The 19,801-nt window shown below is 42.0% G+C and overlaps 1 protein-coding gene across 3 annotated transcripts in view; it reads right to left on the bottom strand.

The window, feature by feature from the left end:
- Window positions 1-19,801, bottom strand: part of SH3RF1 (SH3 domain containing ring finger 1) — a 231,223-nt gene that overhangs the window by 128,599 nt on the left and 82,823 nt on the right. The gene's annotated exons all lie outside the window — the stretch shown is intronic.

Below are 19,801 nucleotides of genomic sequence, written 5' to 3'. Positions count from 1 at the left end.
TGATCTGCTGCATGCTTGTTCAGGGGTTATGGCTAATAGTATTAGAGGCAGAGGATCAGCAGGGCTGCCAGGCAACTGGTATTGCTTAAAAGGAAATAAACATGACAGCCTCCATATACCTCTCTCTTCAGTTCCCCTTTAAGCTTACAATTGCTTGTTGTTACAGGGTTCCTAGTGCTGGTTATGTACATGGCGACTTTTCAGTTGTCATGCAATTTAATTCTGTTATTGAAAGCGACTGAATTGCCATCAAGTGAAAATAACACACAACTGTGGCAATACAATTAAAAGTGGTCAAAACATTTATTTTTATCGTTGTCCTGTCAGGAAACAATAAGAAGGTATAATGGACAACATAGTAGTGGTCATTTATCAGCAGGCTTAGGTGCTATAAGTCAATGGATGCTGAAGGATTTATCAAACCCAGCTTATAAGGCATTAAAGAGAAACTCCAACCAAGAATTGAACTTTATCCCAATCAGTAGCTGATACCCCCTTTTACATGAGAAATACAATTATTTTCACAAACAGACCATCAGGGGGCACTGTGTGACTAATTTTGTGCTGAAACCCCTCCCACAAGAGGCTCTGAATACCGCGGTACTCTGGGCAAACTGCCACAATGTAACAATGTTCACATACAGGAAATGGCTGTTTAAAGCTGTCTGTAACAGCCAGAGCAGCTAGAAACAGCTACATAACCTGCCCACAGTAACAATGTCACCATGTATTACATGTCAGAATGTGAATCTGGGAGAGGAAAGATTTTACAATGAGCAAACACTGACTAAATCATTTATACATAATTATTGTAAAAATGAAGCACTTTTTTTAATTAAATTATTTTCACTGGAGTTCCTCTTTAAGTGAACTAAATAGATAAGATTTAAAATGTAAAAGCAAATGTAGGTAGCCACCAGTCATGTGATTCAATCCAAAAAGAGGCCGTTGGAAAAAAAAAGCAGGCAGGTAAGCAGGCTAGAGAAAAGACCCCCAAATGGCAATTTATGCACCTAAATGTCTGTATATAATGAAAACAAAATGCAATGATAGTAAACTAACAGATTCCAGTCTCATTGAATCATGTTCTCCTTCTCACAATGAGATCCAGTTTATTTTGTGGAACAAAAAATTAAACTCTAAGAGCACATCTGTACACTGCCAACATTGCTACATGAGAGGGCGCAACATCTGCTTCCCTTCCCCTGCAAGGCAATGGCACAGCCAGCTAAAATAACTTATGTAAATAAGACCTTTGCTCAAATGCAAACATGGTGGGATCAACCTCATAAGTAGCTCTCTTCACATGGCGGCTCTGCTTGAACATATATACAGTGAGCGCACGTCTTCTGCACATTCCATGCTGTTCACACACACAGCAGTGGAGAATTAGCATACACTGATGTGGCAAGAACTAGAGATGCTCTTGTGTACCAGAAACTATGGAGAAATATGTGATCATGGTGATTAAGGGATGGATGTGCTGATATCACTTCTTGCTTCAAGCTACACAAAATGCCCTGGTCGTGAGAAGCAAAGGGGAGCCTTAAAATTAAGCCAAATTGCTTTATCCCATAATTTCAAAAACATACTGCCAAGTTAAAAGGTTTCCCCAAATTGATCTTAATGTCGGAGATATGACACTTTGATTAGGAGAGATATTAGATTGTGACCCTCCCTATTGGAAAGTTGCAGACAAGAATCATTTAATGCACTGTGTAAAGGCACTGCAGAAGAGGTATATAAATGCATAATTAAAAAAGTGAAAATTATTCAACTGTTTCTATTTGCTTAAAGGGTGCCTTAAGTGCAGCTCAGGTGACCAGTGTAACTTACCTCAGGCTTCTTTTAGCCCCCTCTAGCCCTTCAGGTCCTTCTCTGTCCAAGTCTAACCCATACAGCGGCTATCCCCTCTAGAAGCTGGCCAATTCAGCCAATTGTTGGCTTCTGCGTATGTGTGGCCAGGCCCATGTGCCACCTCGATCGCATTTGGCGCATACGCATTAGCAATCATAACTGTGTGAACAAGGAGTCGCCTGGACTGAGGCCGCACTTGCAGCATTTCGAGGGAACAACTGCTGAATGGATTAGCACAGAATGTTAGCAACCAAAAAGGACTACACAGGGCTAGAGGAAGCCTGAGGTAAGTACACTGGGGTCCTTGGGTTTACTCAAGGTTTCCTGAAAACAAAAAGGATAACTGCTCCACCTCCACACAAAAGTTCTTTTATTTAAGCACCCAAAAACAGCACAGCAGTTATAGCATGGGAGCACAGCAGAGACCTGAGGCATTTCTGTCCCTACTGGGTTATGACTAGGACTAAGGATGCAGTAGGGTCAGAAATGTGTCAGTTTTCTGATGCTATGCTGTCACGCCATAACTGCTGTGCTGTTTTATGGGTGCTTAAATAAACTTGATTTTTACCCAGATATAAGGAGTGCGGATTATTGGTTCTTGTTGGTTCACTTACCTTCAACCCTGCAAACACCCAGAACTTGCCTAACCGGCGTCACCAGCAGGGGCACAGATGGCAATTTATATATATGTGTAGCCCTGTGTGGCCCTTCCAAAAATGATACATTTAAATTTGTAAATTCACACTTTCATTTTTACATTTACTTTCTAGATTTAGTCTAATGTATTTAAGCTGCAAGAAAAGTTGTTATCCATGTAAAATACATCAAAAAAACATACATAAAACTCACATAAAATCCATCCATATGCATGTAAAGCAGGTGTTAATAGGCCCTAGCTGAGAAATAGCACAGCTGCAATCACAGTATACATTAGATCAAGGGGACTTACAGACTGTGATACATTAGATCAAGGGGACTTACAGACTGTGTATAATACAATACATTGCCAAGGTGCACAACACCGTAAGACAGCTAAGGGGCTCTCTGAAGCCAAGAGGCAAACATTGAATCAACCATTCAAAATAGGTTATGCCAATTTTATCATAAATCTGACCAAGAGAAGTCATTTTTTCATAAAAAACGCTTTGTACTGAACAACAAGCAGTTTAATACGGATGCATAGAACAATGGCAGCTACTGTCTAGTGTTTAAATGACCTCTGATCTGCCACCTACACTGCTTCCCCGAGGAATGCCATTCATCCATGTATGACACATAGCAGGTCACAGCAGCTACATAATGTCTGTGGATAGTTAATCCTATGAAGCAAAGCTTTGTAGGCAAGCAAAATAAGCATCTCTAATTCTTTAACTATCAGTGATTAAAGGGGTGTTTCAATTAAAATTCCAAATAGATGGGTGGCATAATGGTTAAGCAGTTATCAGCACTACAGCACCAGCTTTAAATATCACACATATCATTGTGACGGCCCCACTCTCCACACTGGGGCAAAAACCAGGGCAGAAATGTGCCCAGGTGCTAAGCCAGCCAGTTACAGCACTTTATGTATTTGTGAACACACTGCAGCCATTGCACATGCACAAGCAAAGTGCAGATATGAAGGTGCTATAACATCCGAAAGGCTAAAAAAACATCACAACTACTTTACTTTAATTTCCACAAAAAATGGCTCTAAAAAGCGATAGTACATCTAGTATGTGAGCCTGTTTGACAGGTGACCGACTGCTAAAACTGCACTTCTTTACAATCATGTCAATCAATCACAGGTGACTGGACAACCTCAGTTGACTGGACAGTGTTCAACCAGGCTAGTGTTGAACAGTGCAGCACTAGCTCTGCTAGCCTGACCACACCTGTCAACTTTTTCTGTAGTGTAGTGTAGTGTAGTGCAGTACAGTCTACTCCCCTCCCAGGTGTCTGTGTCCAACCTGAGATCAATAACTGTCAACACGTGCAGAGACAGCATTCATATTTAGTAATCTCCCTTGTATTTTGTCCTAGTAGCATCTATCATAGAGACAGTAATGAAGAGTAAGTCTTTCCAACAGGGATGTAATAAAAAATAAAAAAAACTTTATCCATGGTATCCATAATTAAAGAGGTACAAGAACACCTGAGCTTGTTTTGCTAACGCAGATGATTCAGCTGCGATTATTCAATGATATTTATATTTCAATAACATGAACGCATCAAAGAAAAACTGACAAGGTAAAAACAGTTCATCAGCTTAATCAAACGCAATTGTTTCATCGAATGGAAGATATTTCATTCATTTTCTGGTCATGTTTAATCTTCTCAATTGAGACTGCATTAAAATGTAAAGAGTGCAGGCATACAAATGCTGGTACAGTGGGATATCATTATGGTAACGCACAGCTTTTGTTATGCATAGAAATCCTACTCTTATCTCTACAAGGAATAAGGAAAAGCAAAAATACCTTCTCTGGCCTTCAGGGATGAACAGGCAACAAAGCACAACATAAATTATACCCTTCTATTAAGATTGTAATGCTGCCAACAGGGTCATTGTGCTGCTCTGGTATCTGTCAGAAAATAAAAGTTTAAGTGATTTGGATGTGTCAATAGCAGGAAGTGATCTAACTGTGGAGGAGAAAATACTGTCTGGGTTACAGGGGTGAAAAGGTGTTGAGAGGACAGAGAATAGCACATTAGCTGCATGGTAATGTGCGTCCCCTGTGAGCCACTTTCTTTCCATCTCTAACCACAAGCAGATGCTCTTCCACTCATCCAAATTTGTGAGATAAACAGGAATGTTCAAAACGTACACAGCCCAGAACAATGACTGATCATTTCCGTCTGCCTCACATTTATTACCGGGAAAATGCCTGCGACATCCACTTCTGCAGTGCTCAGAAAAGTGTGCTATTTCACACAGGCTGTTGTCTGGCATAAAAAGACATTACTGCACCTCAAAGGAAAATTTCACTTTCATTGTATTGCTGCTGCACAAGTCTTTTTGTCATTTACGGATATTAAAGGTAATCTTTCCAATACAGCATACAGCCAGCTAGCAATTTCCAAAATGACAATCTGCTCAAATTGCACTACTTTGCAACCATGGCAACAAGACTTTAGGGTACAGATGGCCCATAAATACTTGCCTTCCTGTACACAGACAGAAGCCATTCATGTTTATTTTCAACACCTGCACTAATTTAGCGAGAGGCAGAAAACTTGGATACTCCTTTGCCTTTGTTTTTAACACTGTGGAATATCTTGGTTTTATACATACATTGGAGATTCAAATATATAAATGCATTACTATATCCTTGTTACTAAAAGTACTGTTGCCTACACACTTACAGTTTCCCTATTCCAAACTCAGATACCTAAAACTGTGCTGGTATTAAAAGCATGGTTGATCTGCAGCTCTTCCCAATCTCTATGGTATCTGCCTCCTGACCACCTCCTTTATAATGAGTCACTAATGAGTCAGCTGACTGCCACGGCAGACAGCTCATTTGTAAACACGGGATTTTAACAATATGTCTGCTTCCATGAAAGCAGGAAGTAGACAAACTGCAGATTTATTGCAGGATTTGAATCAGCTGTAACAAAATACTTTTTTGTTTAAAGGTTATTAAGTTGTTGCTTATCTTATAGAGCAGACAGGAAGTTCTAAGTTCAGGTCTGCTTTAAGTGCACACTTTTTCAGGATGTAGTAGTAGTGCATTCATATCCTTGGATCTGCTACAGGGTGCCTTTAACACAAGCAGGCTGAAATAATCCTAGCAATATACATTCATTGTTTTCAATTAATGTGGAATTAACCTTTAACCGTCAAGTCAACTAAAAATTTCCCGTTGGTTCTTGAACTGGACAGATTGGCTCCTGAATAGCATATTAAACTGTTCACCACTAAGAAAATTAGAGGAAATTCCACTGTTGTAACAAACTTGGCACAGACATAGAATAGCTCTGCACAAGTATTTTTTAAATGTGCAGCCAACTAAGACTTTCCAAAGCTGGTTAAACCGTACTTCTTTACAATCATAGCAATGGTACTCTGGAGTGCAGATTGCCCATAAACTCTCTGCCACATCAGTAATTAGCTGCTCAGAACTGGAGCCATTGTGACTTATCATTGACACCTACACTAAACCACTATGGGCTTGATTCACAAAGCGGTGCTAACCTACTTAGCACGTCTAAAGTCTTTAAACGTGGTAACCAGGGTGCTAAGTAGGTTAGCACCGGATTTCTCAATCAGATCGTGCGCTAACTTTGCGCGCGCAAAGTTTTACGCGCGCAAAGTCCTATGTGTGCTAAGTCCCATAGGCTTTAATGGGCACTTCGCGCGGAGTGCTCTGCGCTCTGTGCAGTGCGCGTGTTAAGTTTTACGCGCATAAAGTTTTACGCGCGAAAAGCTCGTTTAGACGTGCTAAGGGGGTTTTCACAGGCGTGCTAACAGTTAGCACCGCTTTGTGAATCAAGCCCTATAGCTGGTAGTAAACCAGCACCTACTCTAGCATTACTTGTGCATGACAACTAAAGGTAGCCATACACTGGTCTATTCGCCATCAGATTCGACCAACAGATAGATCCCTCTCTGATCGAAATCTGATCAGAGAGGGATCGTATGGCTACCTTTACTGCAAACAGATTGTGAACCGATTTCATCCTGAAACCGTTTACAATCTGTTGTGGTGGTGGTGCTGCCGCCGCTCCCCCCGCCCGAATGCCCGCATACATTACTTGCTCCGCCAGCACAACTGCTCCGTCTCCGCTCTGGTCTCCAGGTCCGGCATGCTTTACTTCTTCCTGCCCGGCAGGAAGTTTAAACAGTAGAGCGCCCTCTACTGTTTAAACTTCCTGCCGGGCAGGAGGAACTGAAGCATGCCGGAGACCAGAGCGGAGATGGAGCAGCGGTGACCGGAGGCAGTCGCGTCGGCGGAGCAGGTAATGTATTGCCTTCTCTATTGCGTTGGTCGTCGGGCACTCGAACGCCGCTAGCGACGCGCTCCCTACCCGTGGGCGATCAACGGTAGTTTTCCGCACGGCGCGATCAACGGTAGTTTTCCGCACGGCGCGATCGACGGGATCGGACGAAATGGATCGAAATTCGGCGTGTAGCGCGAACGATTGGCAGCAGATTCGATCCCAGTGATCAAATCTGCTGTCGAAACGGCGGCAAATCGGGCCAGTGTATGGCCAGCTTAAGGGCTCTTTCACACTAGGAGCTGATCTGAGCATTTTGATGGCTCGCTCCTAGTTTGAGTTTAGAAAGGTAACATGAAAGTCTATTTGACTTTCATGTTAACTTTCACATTAGACGAAGAACTCCAGAGCATTACGTTACAACGCATCTGGGAACTTCGTAACATCCAGCCGTGGCGTTTTCCTGTTGGGTGAATTAGAACTACCGCCGCTAATCAGCGTCGCATCACACCTTCCCCATGTCACTGAACGCATGTACGAAATCGGGTTTATGCGCGCGTTGGCTAATGTGAAAAAGCCCAGAGAAAATAAATACAAAACACAAACAAAGTTATGTAGCCAATATCATGGCTGCCAATCAATAGACCCCAATTCGTATTGGAAAAACTGATTAACATACATAAGTCAAAGTCCCACAAAGCACTTCATAGTTTGACCAATCAAAGCCCCCTCTCTTTATGATTAGGCAATGTCAAATTCACTAGAAAACCGCCACCTTTGCTGACTGATCCAGTCTAGATTTTCCACCATTTACCATCAATCCACCAGCTGCTCAAAATCTATTGAAAGCCATAAATTTAAATTCATAAAGAGATTGTAGAAAGATTTTATCAATGCAAGAGAGTTTGCGCAAAATTGAAATACAGTAGCTTAACATATTGCAATTTTAAAGACGCCTGAAGTGATAAGTATATGGAGGCTGCCATATTTATTTACTTTTAAACAATACCAGTTGCTTGGCAGTTCTGACATGTGGCATATCTAGTCAGATTTATGACAGAAACATCGGATCGTATGCTTGTTCTTCTCAGTTTCAGAGGGGGGGGGGACATTTGCCCATTGCAGACATTTCCAAGCATGGGGGGGGGGGGACACTTAGCGCTCTTTCACATTAGCCAACGGGTGCATGAACCCGACTTCATGCACGCATTATGAATTACGGCATGACGTCAGGAAATTGTGGTTCAACACATATCAGCGGCGCTAGCTCTAATACACCCAACGGGAAGCCGCTTGAGCCGGACGATCTTACCTAGGTGCATTCCGTCAAAACATACGGAATAGCTCCTAGTGTGAAAGAGCCCTTCTCAAATGATTAGTCCCTCTGCCGAGCTGAACACCACTAATCCCAATTTCTGCATGTGGTACTGTCTGCTGTTGTAAAATCATGAAGAGTCACATATGTATATTTTTAATCTGCACTGAATGGGCTGAGGAATTATGTGGGATGATATAAAGAAGATAAATACCCCAATAACAAATTATCTCTGACCTTTGTGAGGAAGGGCTAGAGAATGCATTCTGTGATTAGTTATGGGCCTGCGAACAACCACGAGCTGGCTACTAATGAAAGCAATATGTATTGTGCTTCTCCTATGGTGCTCGCCTTAAGCTTCAGGCATCTCCATTTATAGTCCAACATTAGCAGATCCAGTAAACATATGTTCCACCATATAGTCACATTTTTAACAAGATACGAGTTGAAAGCTGTATTGAAATGACAGCTCCAGTTAATGGTGATGCATGACCCAGATATTTAATATTCTGTCAAATGAATAAATTTTAACTACAGGAGTACTGGGGCATTATAAGATAATTGCAAATTTAGGGGGGGGGGGGGGGGGAACAAAGCTGTAAAAGGCAGTCAGTATTCTGCCAAACTGAAAATATGGATGCCTTTTTGAGAAATCTTTATCAGCTGTACAGTCTGTCCTGAGCCAGTACTTAAAGAGAACCCGAGGTGTGTTTAAAGAATGTTATCTGCATACAGAGGCTGGATCTGCCTATACAGCCCAGCCTCTGTTGCTATCCCAAACCCCACTAAGGTCCCCCTGCACTCTGCAATCCCTCATAAATCACAGCCGTGCTGTGAGGCTGTGTTTACATCTGTAGTGTCAGTCTCAGCTGCTCCCCCGCCTCCTGCATAGCTCCGGTCCCTGCCCCCGTCCCTTCCCTCCAATCAGCAGGGAGGGAAGGGATGCAGGCGGGGACTGGACTTCTGCAGGAGGCGGGCAGAGCAGCAGACTGACACTATAGAGATAAACACAGCCAGCTCTGACAAGCTGTTTGTCAGCAGCGTGGCTGTGATTTATGAGGGATTGAAGAGTGCAGGGGGACCTTAGGGGGGTTTGGGATAGCAACAGAGGCTGGGCTGTATAGGCAGATCCAGCCTCTGTATGCAGATATTCTTCAAACCCACCTCGGGTTCTCTTTAAAAGGAACCTAAAGTGAGAGTAATATGGAAGGTGCCATTGCTGAAATACTTTTATGAATGTGCTGTTCCTCTACTTTAATACTTTCTGAACCCCTGATACACAATAAGTATGTAAATCAAAAGTCAGGCAACTGTAAGGAAACTTCATAATAAAGTACTCCAGGATCAAGTCCAAGACACATAGAAATATTAGACACTTTGGCTATCATTCATAAAAGTGTGTTCGGTAAAGAAAATCAGTGCGGGAAAACACCGCATTCGGTATTTTAGACTTCTGTGTGCTCATTCATAAAAATGTTTACAGTTGCGATAGCAGTGCGGTGATTTCCCGAACTAGGCTGGCTCTAGGTTGTCGGTAGGCTGGCGTAACAGGAGAAGCTGCCTGAGTCCCTCCGTGCGCTGCTCTCACTGCTGCTGTTTGGGAGGTCTATCTCCATTGACTTAGCTGTAATCCGCATGCTTATCGCTACTTCCAAGGAAGCGGTATTCCCCGTCCTCATACCGCTTGCTCTAATCTTTATGAATTGACATTTAGTAACATTTGTTAAGATAATCACTGCCCAAGGCGATAATTTATCGCTCTGCTCGGGAATGTCAGCTTTTCGTGCGGAAAAAGCCTTTATGAATAGACATTTTGCTATGTGCTCGGTAAAGTCAACTGTTTTCAGCATTTCCGCATGCGGCAATGCTTTATGAATGATAGCCTTTGTGTTTTATGGTTTGACATGGTACTAGTTTTACTGTATGAAGTATCTTAAGGCTGAATAAAGGGAGAGCCAATGTAATGAGGTCTTCTATTGTTTATATACTTGTGATGCCAATAACCATGCAACTCTGGAAATACACAATACATCATATAACCTGATGGGAAACTGCATGCGGCTTACAATTAAGTGTCCCTGGGTGTGTTATATAATGCAGAAAGTGTTCCCACACATTGCGATGTAACGCACCCAGGAACACTTTGTGCGAATACAAATACTTTGAACGAATACCTTGTGTGAACATCGTCGGCTCCAACACAATATAACCTAACAGGAACGCCTGGAACGTCTGGTGTCTAGTGTGAATGAGCCTTGAACAAATATCTTGTGTAGCAGATAAAAACAAATGAGCTTTATTTTCTGGTTGACCCTATTATTATTATTACTTAGCATTTCCATAGTCATGGTACAAATAGATGGCTAGTGGTATAGTATAGAATACTGAAAAAGACAGGAAAGCCAGAGTAAAGTTTTAGCACAAACTTTTTAATATACTTTTTATACATTGCAAAAAAAAATAGTTTTCCATAGTTTTGAATGGAAGAAAACCTCTATGAAACTATTGTGAGATGATGAAACTCCAGGGAGATAAAGTGTTTTTCTTTACCACTTTACCTAACGTCGAATTTCTACTTTTAAATCATAATGTATTAACAAATGTTACCACTTGCATGTGGGTTTCAAGTCTTCCAGTAGAAAATGGGGATGTGGAACCTGCATCTTCTAGTCCTTCATCTGAGGGGGTCACTTCACTTTTGTAGAGCTATCAAAAAAAAAATTCTGTCCCCCTTTAGGGCTCTTTCACACCAGAGCCCTTTTCCTGCGTTTCAATGCAAAGTCAATTCTTTGCGTTAACCAAGGTAAAATGAAAGTCCATAGACTATCGTTTTACCTTTCACACCCAACGCTGCATTTCGGTGCGTTGTGCTTTCGACGCACCTGGGAGTGTTGAAACGCCGGGAGCCGTTTTTTTCCCGTCGGGTTCAATTAATAGCTACCGCCGCTCATTGCGTCGCACCGCAGATTTCCGACGACACACCGCAGGCTATTCAACGCGTGCAGGTGAAAGGCTCCTGCACGCATTGCCTGGTGTGAAAGAGGCCTTATAGGTGGCTTGTTGGTTTTAAAACCTCTGATTCATTGTACAGTGGATTCATTGTAACAACTAGTGGAAGCTTAGCTTAGAAAATGACCATTCCATTGGTGACTGACATCTGGAATACCATATGCAGCTCCCAAATCACAACAACATGGGGTGGATTATCTCGGCATACGTGTCCTACACAAAGTTTTAGACACATGCAAGTACTGCAGTGATCCACAGAGACCCCCATAAGGAATGCAACTTAGTCCCACTTTAAACTACTGTATTTATCCAATTCATCAAAGCAAATAACAGAGTTCAGTGGTTCACTGCAACCAGACAGACTTCTCCTTTCAGTCAACTTTTCTCTCCATCAGAAAGCTGAAATCTGATCTGCTGCTCCTAACTACAGTCACTTTGCATTTCAAAGGTTCATGCACTTATCTACTGATTTAGGGCTCATATAGACTGTTGATAATTGCTTCCTGATTTTACCGTCCAATGATACGATCGTGCTCAGAGAAATGACTATTAACCATGATGTTTGCGTCCATAATAAGTTGCCCGTTCATAAACAAAAATGAGGATATTGTATTCATCTGTAAGCTGCTGTAATTGAGCTCCTCTCCATACAGAAATTGGCATCCTATGCTTTGACTGATACAAATTCTATTTTTTGAGTACAAGAAATAAGGTTATTTTTGCAAAAAAAAAAAAAGAAAACATTCCTGCTTAGCTGAGCCAAGCATGTATGCATATACAGTGGCCACTGCATTCTTTGCCCATTGTAAAATATTTCCTCTCTTGGATTTACATTCTGAAATGAATCACCGGTGGCAACATCTTTAGTCCTGCCAGGTGATCTCTGCAGAATGTTTGAATACTGAGAGTTCCATGTACAGTGGGAGATACTGGTTGCTTAGCAGTTGGAAACAGATGTTATTTTACACAATGCAACAAGGTTCACAGACAGCAAACTGTCAAAACCACAGCCCTGAAATCACATTGTGGGAGGAGCTTCAGCCCCACATCAGTCATACAGATGTCCCTGATGGTCTATTAGAGAAAAAGTAAAGATTTATCTTGGGAAAGGGGTTATCGGTTAAGATTAGGATGAAGTTGCTTTTTAAGACCTGTCTTGCCTCTAGCTTCCGGTTACCAAATTGAGGCCTGACAAAGGTTTACCACCCATTTTCTGCGACTACACCTCCCCCTCCTAAAAAAAGTGGACACATGGATTCTACTATAATGCAGAAAATCTGGAAAAATATAGTCTGCCATCTACTGTTCATTCCTATAGCCATCATAGTCACTCCTGATTGACTTATCTACCAGCTGAATTAAGAGGGGAGAGGAAGCAGTGTGCAGCCCATCTAATCCGTGAAAAATGTATTCCGTCTATCACATTGAATCTAATCTCTGTTGCACATCAACCTGATTATTAGCAGAATTTGCCTTGTTCAGTTTTTTTCTTCAGTTGGTCTTGAATATTACTGAACAAAATTGTCATGGGCAGCAGAGAATCAGTTTTGTCTAACCCACTCATTTATGCCTTATGGCTTCAATGCTGCCCAAAAAAATGTTTTCTGTTCTTTATTTATTGGTTACCTTTACATTAGAGAAAATGTAACATCTTTGTTTATTGTATTATGAAAAACCTGGCTTAAAGGCAAGAAAGAGCTTTGCAATCAAATAAATAAATGAGCTTGTCACTTCCTGCAAACCTGAATACCCTTCCAAGTTGAACTCCCAAGTTAAGCATTATGTGTAGAGTAACACATTTTCTCATTAAGAGACAGTGAATATTTAGCCAGTAATTGATTAACAGCTAAGGTTCGGCAGGTGACATTCCTGCTGGAGTTTCATGCATTATAAATCACCTCTTCTCTCATTATTTGCACAGGGAATTGTGGAATTCCTCCTCTGAGCTGTCTGTCTAGCACAGCTGGAGGCAATTATGTCCGACTTCCACTCCAAACTCCACAAGACTGTCCACATGGTAATTCTTGCAGATAGTGCTGCAGATTACAGCAGCACGATATGTCACCAGGAGATCACATGCCACTTTATATTACATATGTATCGCTGAAGTACTCTGTTATGACAACTAATAACTCGAGAGCAGTCTGCCACGCTAAATAGATGAAAAGCTTCAAGGAAGAATTCCTGACCATTGCCGACTTTTTGTGGTATGCCCTATTAACGCTATATGAATTGTGTCAACATACATATATCTACACGCTAATTCCTTTCACAGACATCAAACCACTTTCCAGTTGATAAAAGCAACAAAATTAAGAGCTGCATGATAACATTTCTGCATATGTGGTTAAAGAGCCATAAGAATGAGTCCCCAGTGGCAAAATCACTTGAAAAGTCATCCCAATAAAAACGAAGGTGCCGCTGGCACTTGCTCACTGCTGAGTCCTTAGACTCAAAATCTACAAGGTCGTTTTTGAAAAAAAAATGTTTTTGACTTGTTCCAACAGAATCAAATTTCAAATGTTTGGCCTGTTTGTTTCGGCATTAATAAGTCATAAGTTACTTATAGGTCAGGTGTTCATAAATTGGGGACTGCTTGTATTTAAAAAATGTTATGGGGAATCTCCCGAACTCAGGAAAAGCCACTGTATCAACATACTTTAATAAACAGTTAGTGGTTAATCGTTACATAAAAAATAGATACAGTTGAAATTGGTAAGATAGATGCCAAATAGCTCTGTACCAAACTGTAGGAAGCACAAGGAAGCCCTGCGATTCAGTTGTTACGACTAATGTTTTATTGATGGATAGGAATAAGCCTCAATGCCCTGTGGATCTCAACTATATCCACTTCAGCTCCTTATACCTGTAAAGCATCCAATTTTTAAAGGGTCTATGGAGAAGTGAAAGGGAAATGATGCAAACAGGACAGGGACAATGTTTTTTTTTGGGGGGGAGGGGGGAGGGGCTAAGGTGGCAGCACTCAAGAAATGGATTTTGTGTAAGAACAGCCTAATTGCCAGCTACTAAATTAACTCTTTTATAATGTTTACATATTAACCAAGGAACTTCTAACAGCATTAGTCCGAGTAATGAATGATCTACTTACTGCAAGGGACAAGGGTGATTGCTCAATTCTGATTCTTCTTGACTTGTCTGCAGCATTTGATACTGTGGATCATGAAATACGAATCCAGCGACTGAAGAATTACTGTGGCCTAAGGGGTACTGTTCTTAGCTGGTTTCAGACCTTCCTATCTGGCAGGACACAGCAAGTATGTCTGAGCACACACTAATCTAATCCAGTGCCACTTGCGTATGGAGTTCCACAGGGTTCTGTACTATCACCATTACTCTTTGCAGTCTACATACTCCCACTGGGCAAAATAATCCAGAACTCTGGCCTAGGATACCATTGTTATGCAGATGACACATAACTGTATCTGTCGTTCAAGCCTGGCACCCAAGACCCATCAGCATCCATAAATATGTGTCTAGTGGATTTACAAAATTGGATGAACACCAGCTGGCTGAGGCTGAACGCTGACAAAACAGAGGTGTTGGTGGTAGGTGGTCCACACATGATGGATGAAGTTCAAAACGCTCACCACCTCAAACTAGCAATTGGGGGAGATACTGTACAGTATAAAGAATCTGTGCGAAACCTTGGGGTGATCCTAGATGGAAATCTAAAACTCAGACAGCAGGTATCAGCTGTCGTCAAGTCTTCCTTCTTCCATCTAAGAAATATAGCGAAAATCAAACACCTTATCCCAGCTGAAGACCTACCTGCCCTGGTTCATGCATTTGTATCCTCCCACCTAGACTACTGCAACGTCCTGTTCATCGGATCAACAGATAAGGTTCTGCGCCCCTTACAGCTAGTACAGAATGCTGCAGCCAGACTCCTAGCCAATGCCCCCAGCAGCTCACACATCACCCCAGTACTGCAAACTCTTCACAGCGCTTTGAGTCACCAGGGAGAAAAGTGCTATAAAAATAATAGCTATTATTTTTTATACTGCATGTGAGCACAGGGTTTTTTCATGTGAGCCACAGTCTAAGTTTTGAATTGTTACAGAACTCAATACAACTTAAACTGTATGTCAAATGAGAGGTCACTCAATGATATTTTAAATTACGTGCTGCTCCTACAGCCACAGGGCACAAACTAAATGCATGATGCTTTTTTGTTACTTCGACTTTTTTTAATTTATTTTCTGTAACCATGTTGTTTATAAGAGAATTAACCCTTGTTGGTTTTATCATGTTACAATAATGTACAAGTAATAGTCCATTAAATATTTACTTTACTACTCTGCTCCTCTGACAACTGTTTAGCTCAGAATTCCAGGAGGAGTACCGTAGATACAAATGAGTGAGGAAATTCTTGTCATAAGAGGAGTTTGAAGTAATAAAAATGAAGTACAGCTGAGCCAAGTCTTCAGTCTCCTCCCCAGCATCCCTTCACACTACATGGGATGTTTATCCTGCTGTTTAAATATGTGGAACTTTAATTAGTCTCTAGTCTTGCTCACATTTTTCTCAAATCTCACCAGGCAGCTTGCCGTTTAGCCCTTTACTTAACCCACCACATTCCTCCCACGACACTGACCAGTACAAATGACCCAATCATTGTGTAATCCCGGAGTTAGAAAGAGTGTGGACGCTTTGCTATCAGTAGGGCCAGCCTGTGTCCCAGTGCTTTTACTTCAAATTACTCTAACTAGATCCTGGTGTCCTGTCCTCAAAAATACATACTAACATTTTGTCTTTAGGGCCTCCAGCTCCACATGATACCATCTGAATACGTTTATATAATAATCTCCCAATGAAGAAGGCTGCACTTGACGTACCTTCACCTGGCCTACCCATGAGCATTCACATAAGTTCTATGACACTTCAGTAACATGCTAGTGAGGTACAGCAAGTACAATCCACAGCAGTAGCCCAAAATCCTCATTGGGACAAAAGCCACTGAACTGATATTTTGTGGGCAAAAAAAAAAAAAAAAAAAAAAGAAAGGTTATTTGGGTATTTGTATTTTAAAGGGTATCCTTACTATACTGAGTAAAAAAAATATGGATCTCAGAAGCCAGTCTGCTCAATCAAAGGGCAATGTCCAAGTTTGGAGCTAGCTAATATTTTTAAGAAGTCTTGGTTCATGGGATCTGCCCTACTCCTTCCCCAAAGAAACTGACTGGATAATAAGGCTGCACCTGAGAAACCTTACTGTTCTCTCCCACTAATAACTCCCCTTACATCAGCCTTCAGGGGCTTCTTTGGGCTTCTCCATCTCCTATAATATTCCCTGTGTATGCACAAGGTGCGCAAGGAAGACCCACTGGGATTGCTATTCTGTTGAATGCAGAGGGTGGGCATATAGTCATGAGGTTGGAAGGAGCTAGAAGTATATTCATGTAGAGAGCTGTAGCTTGATTGTGTGTGTTTTGCATGTTCTCTCTGTGTTTGGGTGGGTTTCCTCTGGGTACTGCAGTTTCCTCCACATCCCCAAAAACTACAGATAAGTTCAGTGACTTCCCCCTAAAATTGTCCTTAGATATAGACATATGACTATGGTAAGGATTAGATTGTGAGCCCCACTGAGGGACAGTTAAGTGACAAGTCAGTATACTCTGTACATCGCTGTGGAGGATAGCGGTGCTATATAAATACTAAATAATAAGTGTGTGTGTTGTATGTTTATATAGAATTTATGCATTATGATGACATTTACTCCTCACTATGAAAGGGTATGTATAGTGGTGTGTATTGTTTATACACAAAGAAAGCATACCATGGTTTTGTAAAACACATGGCGGAGGACATCATAAACATGTCATCTGTGTCAGAGCGGATTATCCCTGGCTGATTACATATCCTGTATTCCGCTATCAACGTGAGTCACTAGATATCAGAATAACTGTCACATGTCATATATGGAAGCACTTTGTCCTGAGCGGACGTATTCCATGCGGAAACTTCCTCATTAAAGCGACCAGTAGCTGATGCAGCGTAAAGCAATGCGTGGCGGTTCTCTATACACAGATCCCGACCTATGTTCTCAGTGACAGAGACATCACTGCTAAAATCATGGATGCTTAAATGAGCTGCAGCCCCCAAGGCTGTCACCGTACTCATGCTGTGTGAAGTTATTACTTCAAAAAGAATTATCAATACAAAGCCATTTTCACCGAATTCTCCCACTCGCAAGCCAGAGAGCCAACAAAGATGTGCTTGGAATGTATATATAGCTTCCACACATAAATATTTTATTCACACATCAATGGATTTTATCTAAAGCAGCACTCACACGTTTTACGTTGGCTGCCTGTTTCTTTCATCAATGGAGAGATGAAAAATGTGTACACCATTGCCAATGGTGTTTATATCATGAAATATATACGTTAACTATCCAGGGATAAACAGTAAGAACGCACAGGAAGTGCACGCCTGGAAGATGTCCAACAGATTCTCTGTTCCATTCTCCCACTGCAAGCTTGTTCTTTCAAATACTTCAGTGTAAACTGATGTGCAAGGCTGAAAATTGCTGCAGCAACGACAAACATGAAATTACAATAACGTATAAGACATTACTACACGGCTGCTGGGAGAAAGGTGGGGGGAGGAGGGGATAAAGACAAGTAAAACGGTTAAATCTGCTATGCCCTATTAAATTAATGAGAGAATTAATCATTTATGGTCATGCTCAACTTTTTCATCACTGTGGAGAACTCTGGGGTGGCACCCTTGCCAGCACCCTTAGATTTCTGTGGACACCTTCAAGGGCCTATTCACACTACCAGTGGTGCTGACTGATGCACATCACTCGACACTGCTGCTGGTTAAGTTGGTGCACAGTGCAGTACAATCCCGTATACTACAAATGAATTTAGTCTAGCTGTGACCAGAATGGTTTTCTCTGCTGTTCCACAGTGAGCTCAGTGTGAATGACATTCAATTGCGCATAATCTTGGTAGCCATGGTGAGAAAGTAATGCAGAGAGATGTGCAACACTCTGTACCAAACTCATTTTGGGCCCTTAGGATGCGTACATACATGCAATTTTGATAGGCTAACAACTGGCTAATTTTACCACTTCCATATAGTATGAAATCTTACCTACACTATCCACAATTGTTAGATGTAAGTGCTCATCACTAAATCACATCAACTTCCTCCATTGGGTCACCCACGAGGGAGAGAACTCATCCTGTAGTTGTGACCACTATACAGACTGGTCACAACTACAGGTTGAGTCCTCTCCCTCACACGTGACCCGGTTGAAGGAACTTGATGTGATGTGGTGATGAGCATTTGAATCTAACAGTTGTATATCTGAGGTGGTTGACCAGACCAGGACCAGCACCAGCACACTCACGGGCACAGTTCTGAATTTAAAAGCAATCAATCTGTGGACTTTATTTTATATTAGGCCAAAGGCCAGTTTAAAAAACGGGTAAAAGGCTCTGGCGACGCCCCCCCTCTCTTTTAATTAGTCACGCACGCACCCGCCCTCCCCCCTTCTGGACAGTCCCCCTTCTGGACCCATAGGATTAGCATTGCAATAAGGTAAGCTGCATTATTAGACTTAATAATGCAGCTCCGCAATGTCTCACTGTGAACGTAGCCTTAAAGGGATACTGTAGCGGGGTCAGGGGAAAATGAGTTGAACTTACCCGGGGCTTCTAACGGTCCCCCGCAGACATCCTGTGTTGGCGCAGCCACTCACCGATGCTCCGGTCCCGCCTCCGGTTCACTTCTGGAATTTCAGACTTTAAAGTCTGAAAACCACTGCGCCTGCGCTGCAGTGTCCTCGATCCCGCTGATGTCATCAAGAGCGCACAGCGCAGGCCCAGTATGATCTGTGTCTGCGCAGTACACTCCTGGTGACATCAGCGGGAGCGAGGACACGGGCGTGCAGGCGCAGTGGTTTTCAGACTTTAAAGTCTGAAATTCCAGAAGTGAACTGGAGGCGGGGCCGGAGCATCGGTGAGTGGCTGCGCCAACACAGGATGTCTGCGGGGGACCATTAGAAGCCCCAGGTAAGTTCAGCTCATTTTCCCCCGACCCCCCTACAGTGTCCCTTTAAAAAAGGATCCAAAACATGTTCTTTTAATTACCCACCGGCAGATCACAGCCACATAGATCGGGGATCTCCGTAGAATTAACGTTCCCCCATGCATCTGGCTGAATCTGCAAGAGTTGTTGGCGACGTCAGAGGCAAAGGATCGTTTACACAATCACGGCAAAACCCACAAAAATGAACAACGGCTGCGTGCGGCGGGCATCATGAAACATTGTTTAACAATGTTGTGAGATATCGCAAGAAAAATCCTTCCTCACAAAAAATCTTTTAGGGAAATCGCTTAGTGGGTATGGGCCCTAAAAAAAAAAAAAAAAATCAAAATTTTATTGGAGAATATTAGGCAGTATGAGGCTATTCAGGAATTTCACCAGAGACCTTTAAATCATTCACTTTACTGGACCCTCTGGAATATGTATGTTGAGTCAGAGGAAGGAAAGAGTATGATAGGGCTAGTATTTTGGCTACAATTTATTAATGTTGGATGCAGGTTTCTATGACCATATATGATTCAGCTCCTACTGTTTTAAGTCAAATGTGTGATATGTTGCTAAAATGGAATTGTGGTTTTGTCACTGAATATGGCTGGTTCACCAGAGGCGATTGGGGTGTGG

The sequence above is a fragment of the Hyperolius riggenbachi genome, chromosome 1 (assembly GCF_040937935.1).
Source record: "Hyperolius riggenbachi isolate aHypRig1 chromosome 1, aHypRig1.pri, whole genome shotgun sequence".
NCBI lineage: Eukaryota > Metazoa > Chordata > Amphibia > Anura > Hyperoliidae > Hyperolius > Hyperolius riggenbachi.
The sequence above is the reverse complement of the archived record's forward strand: the minus strand, read 5'-3'. Positions and strand labels throughout refer to the sequence as shown.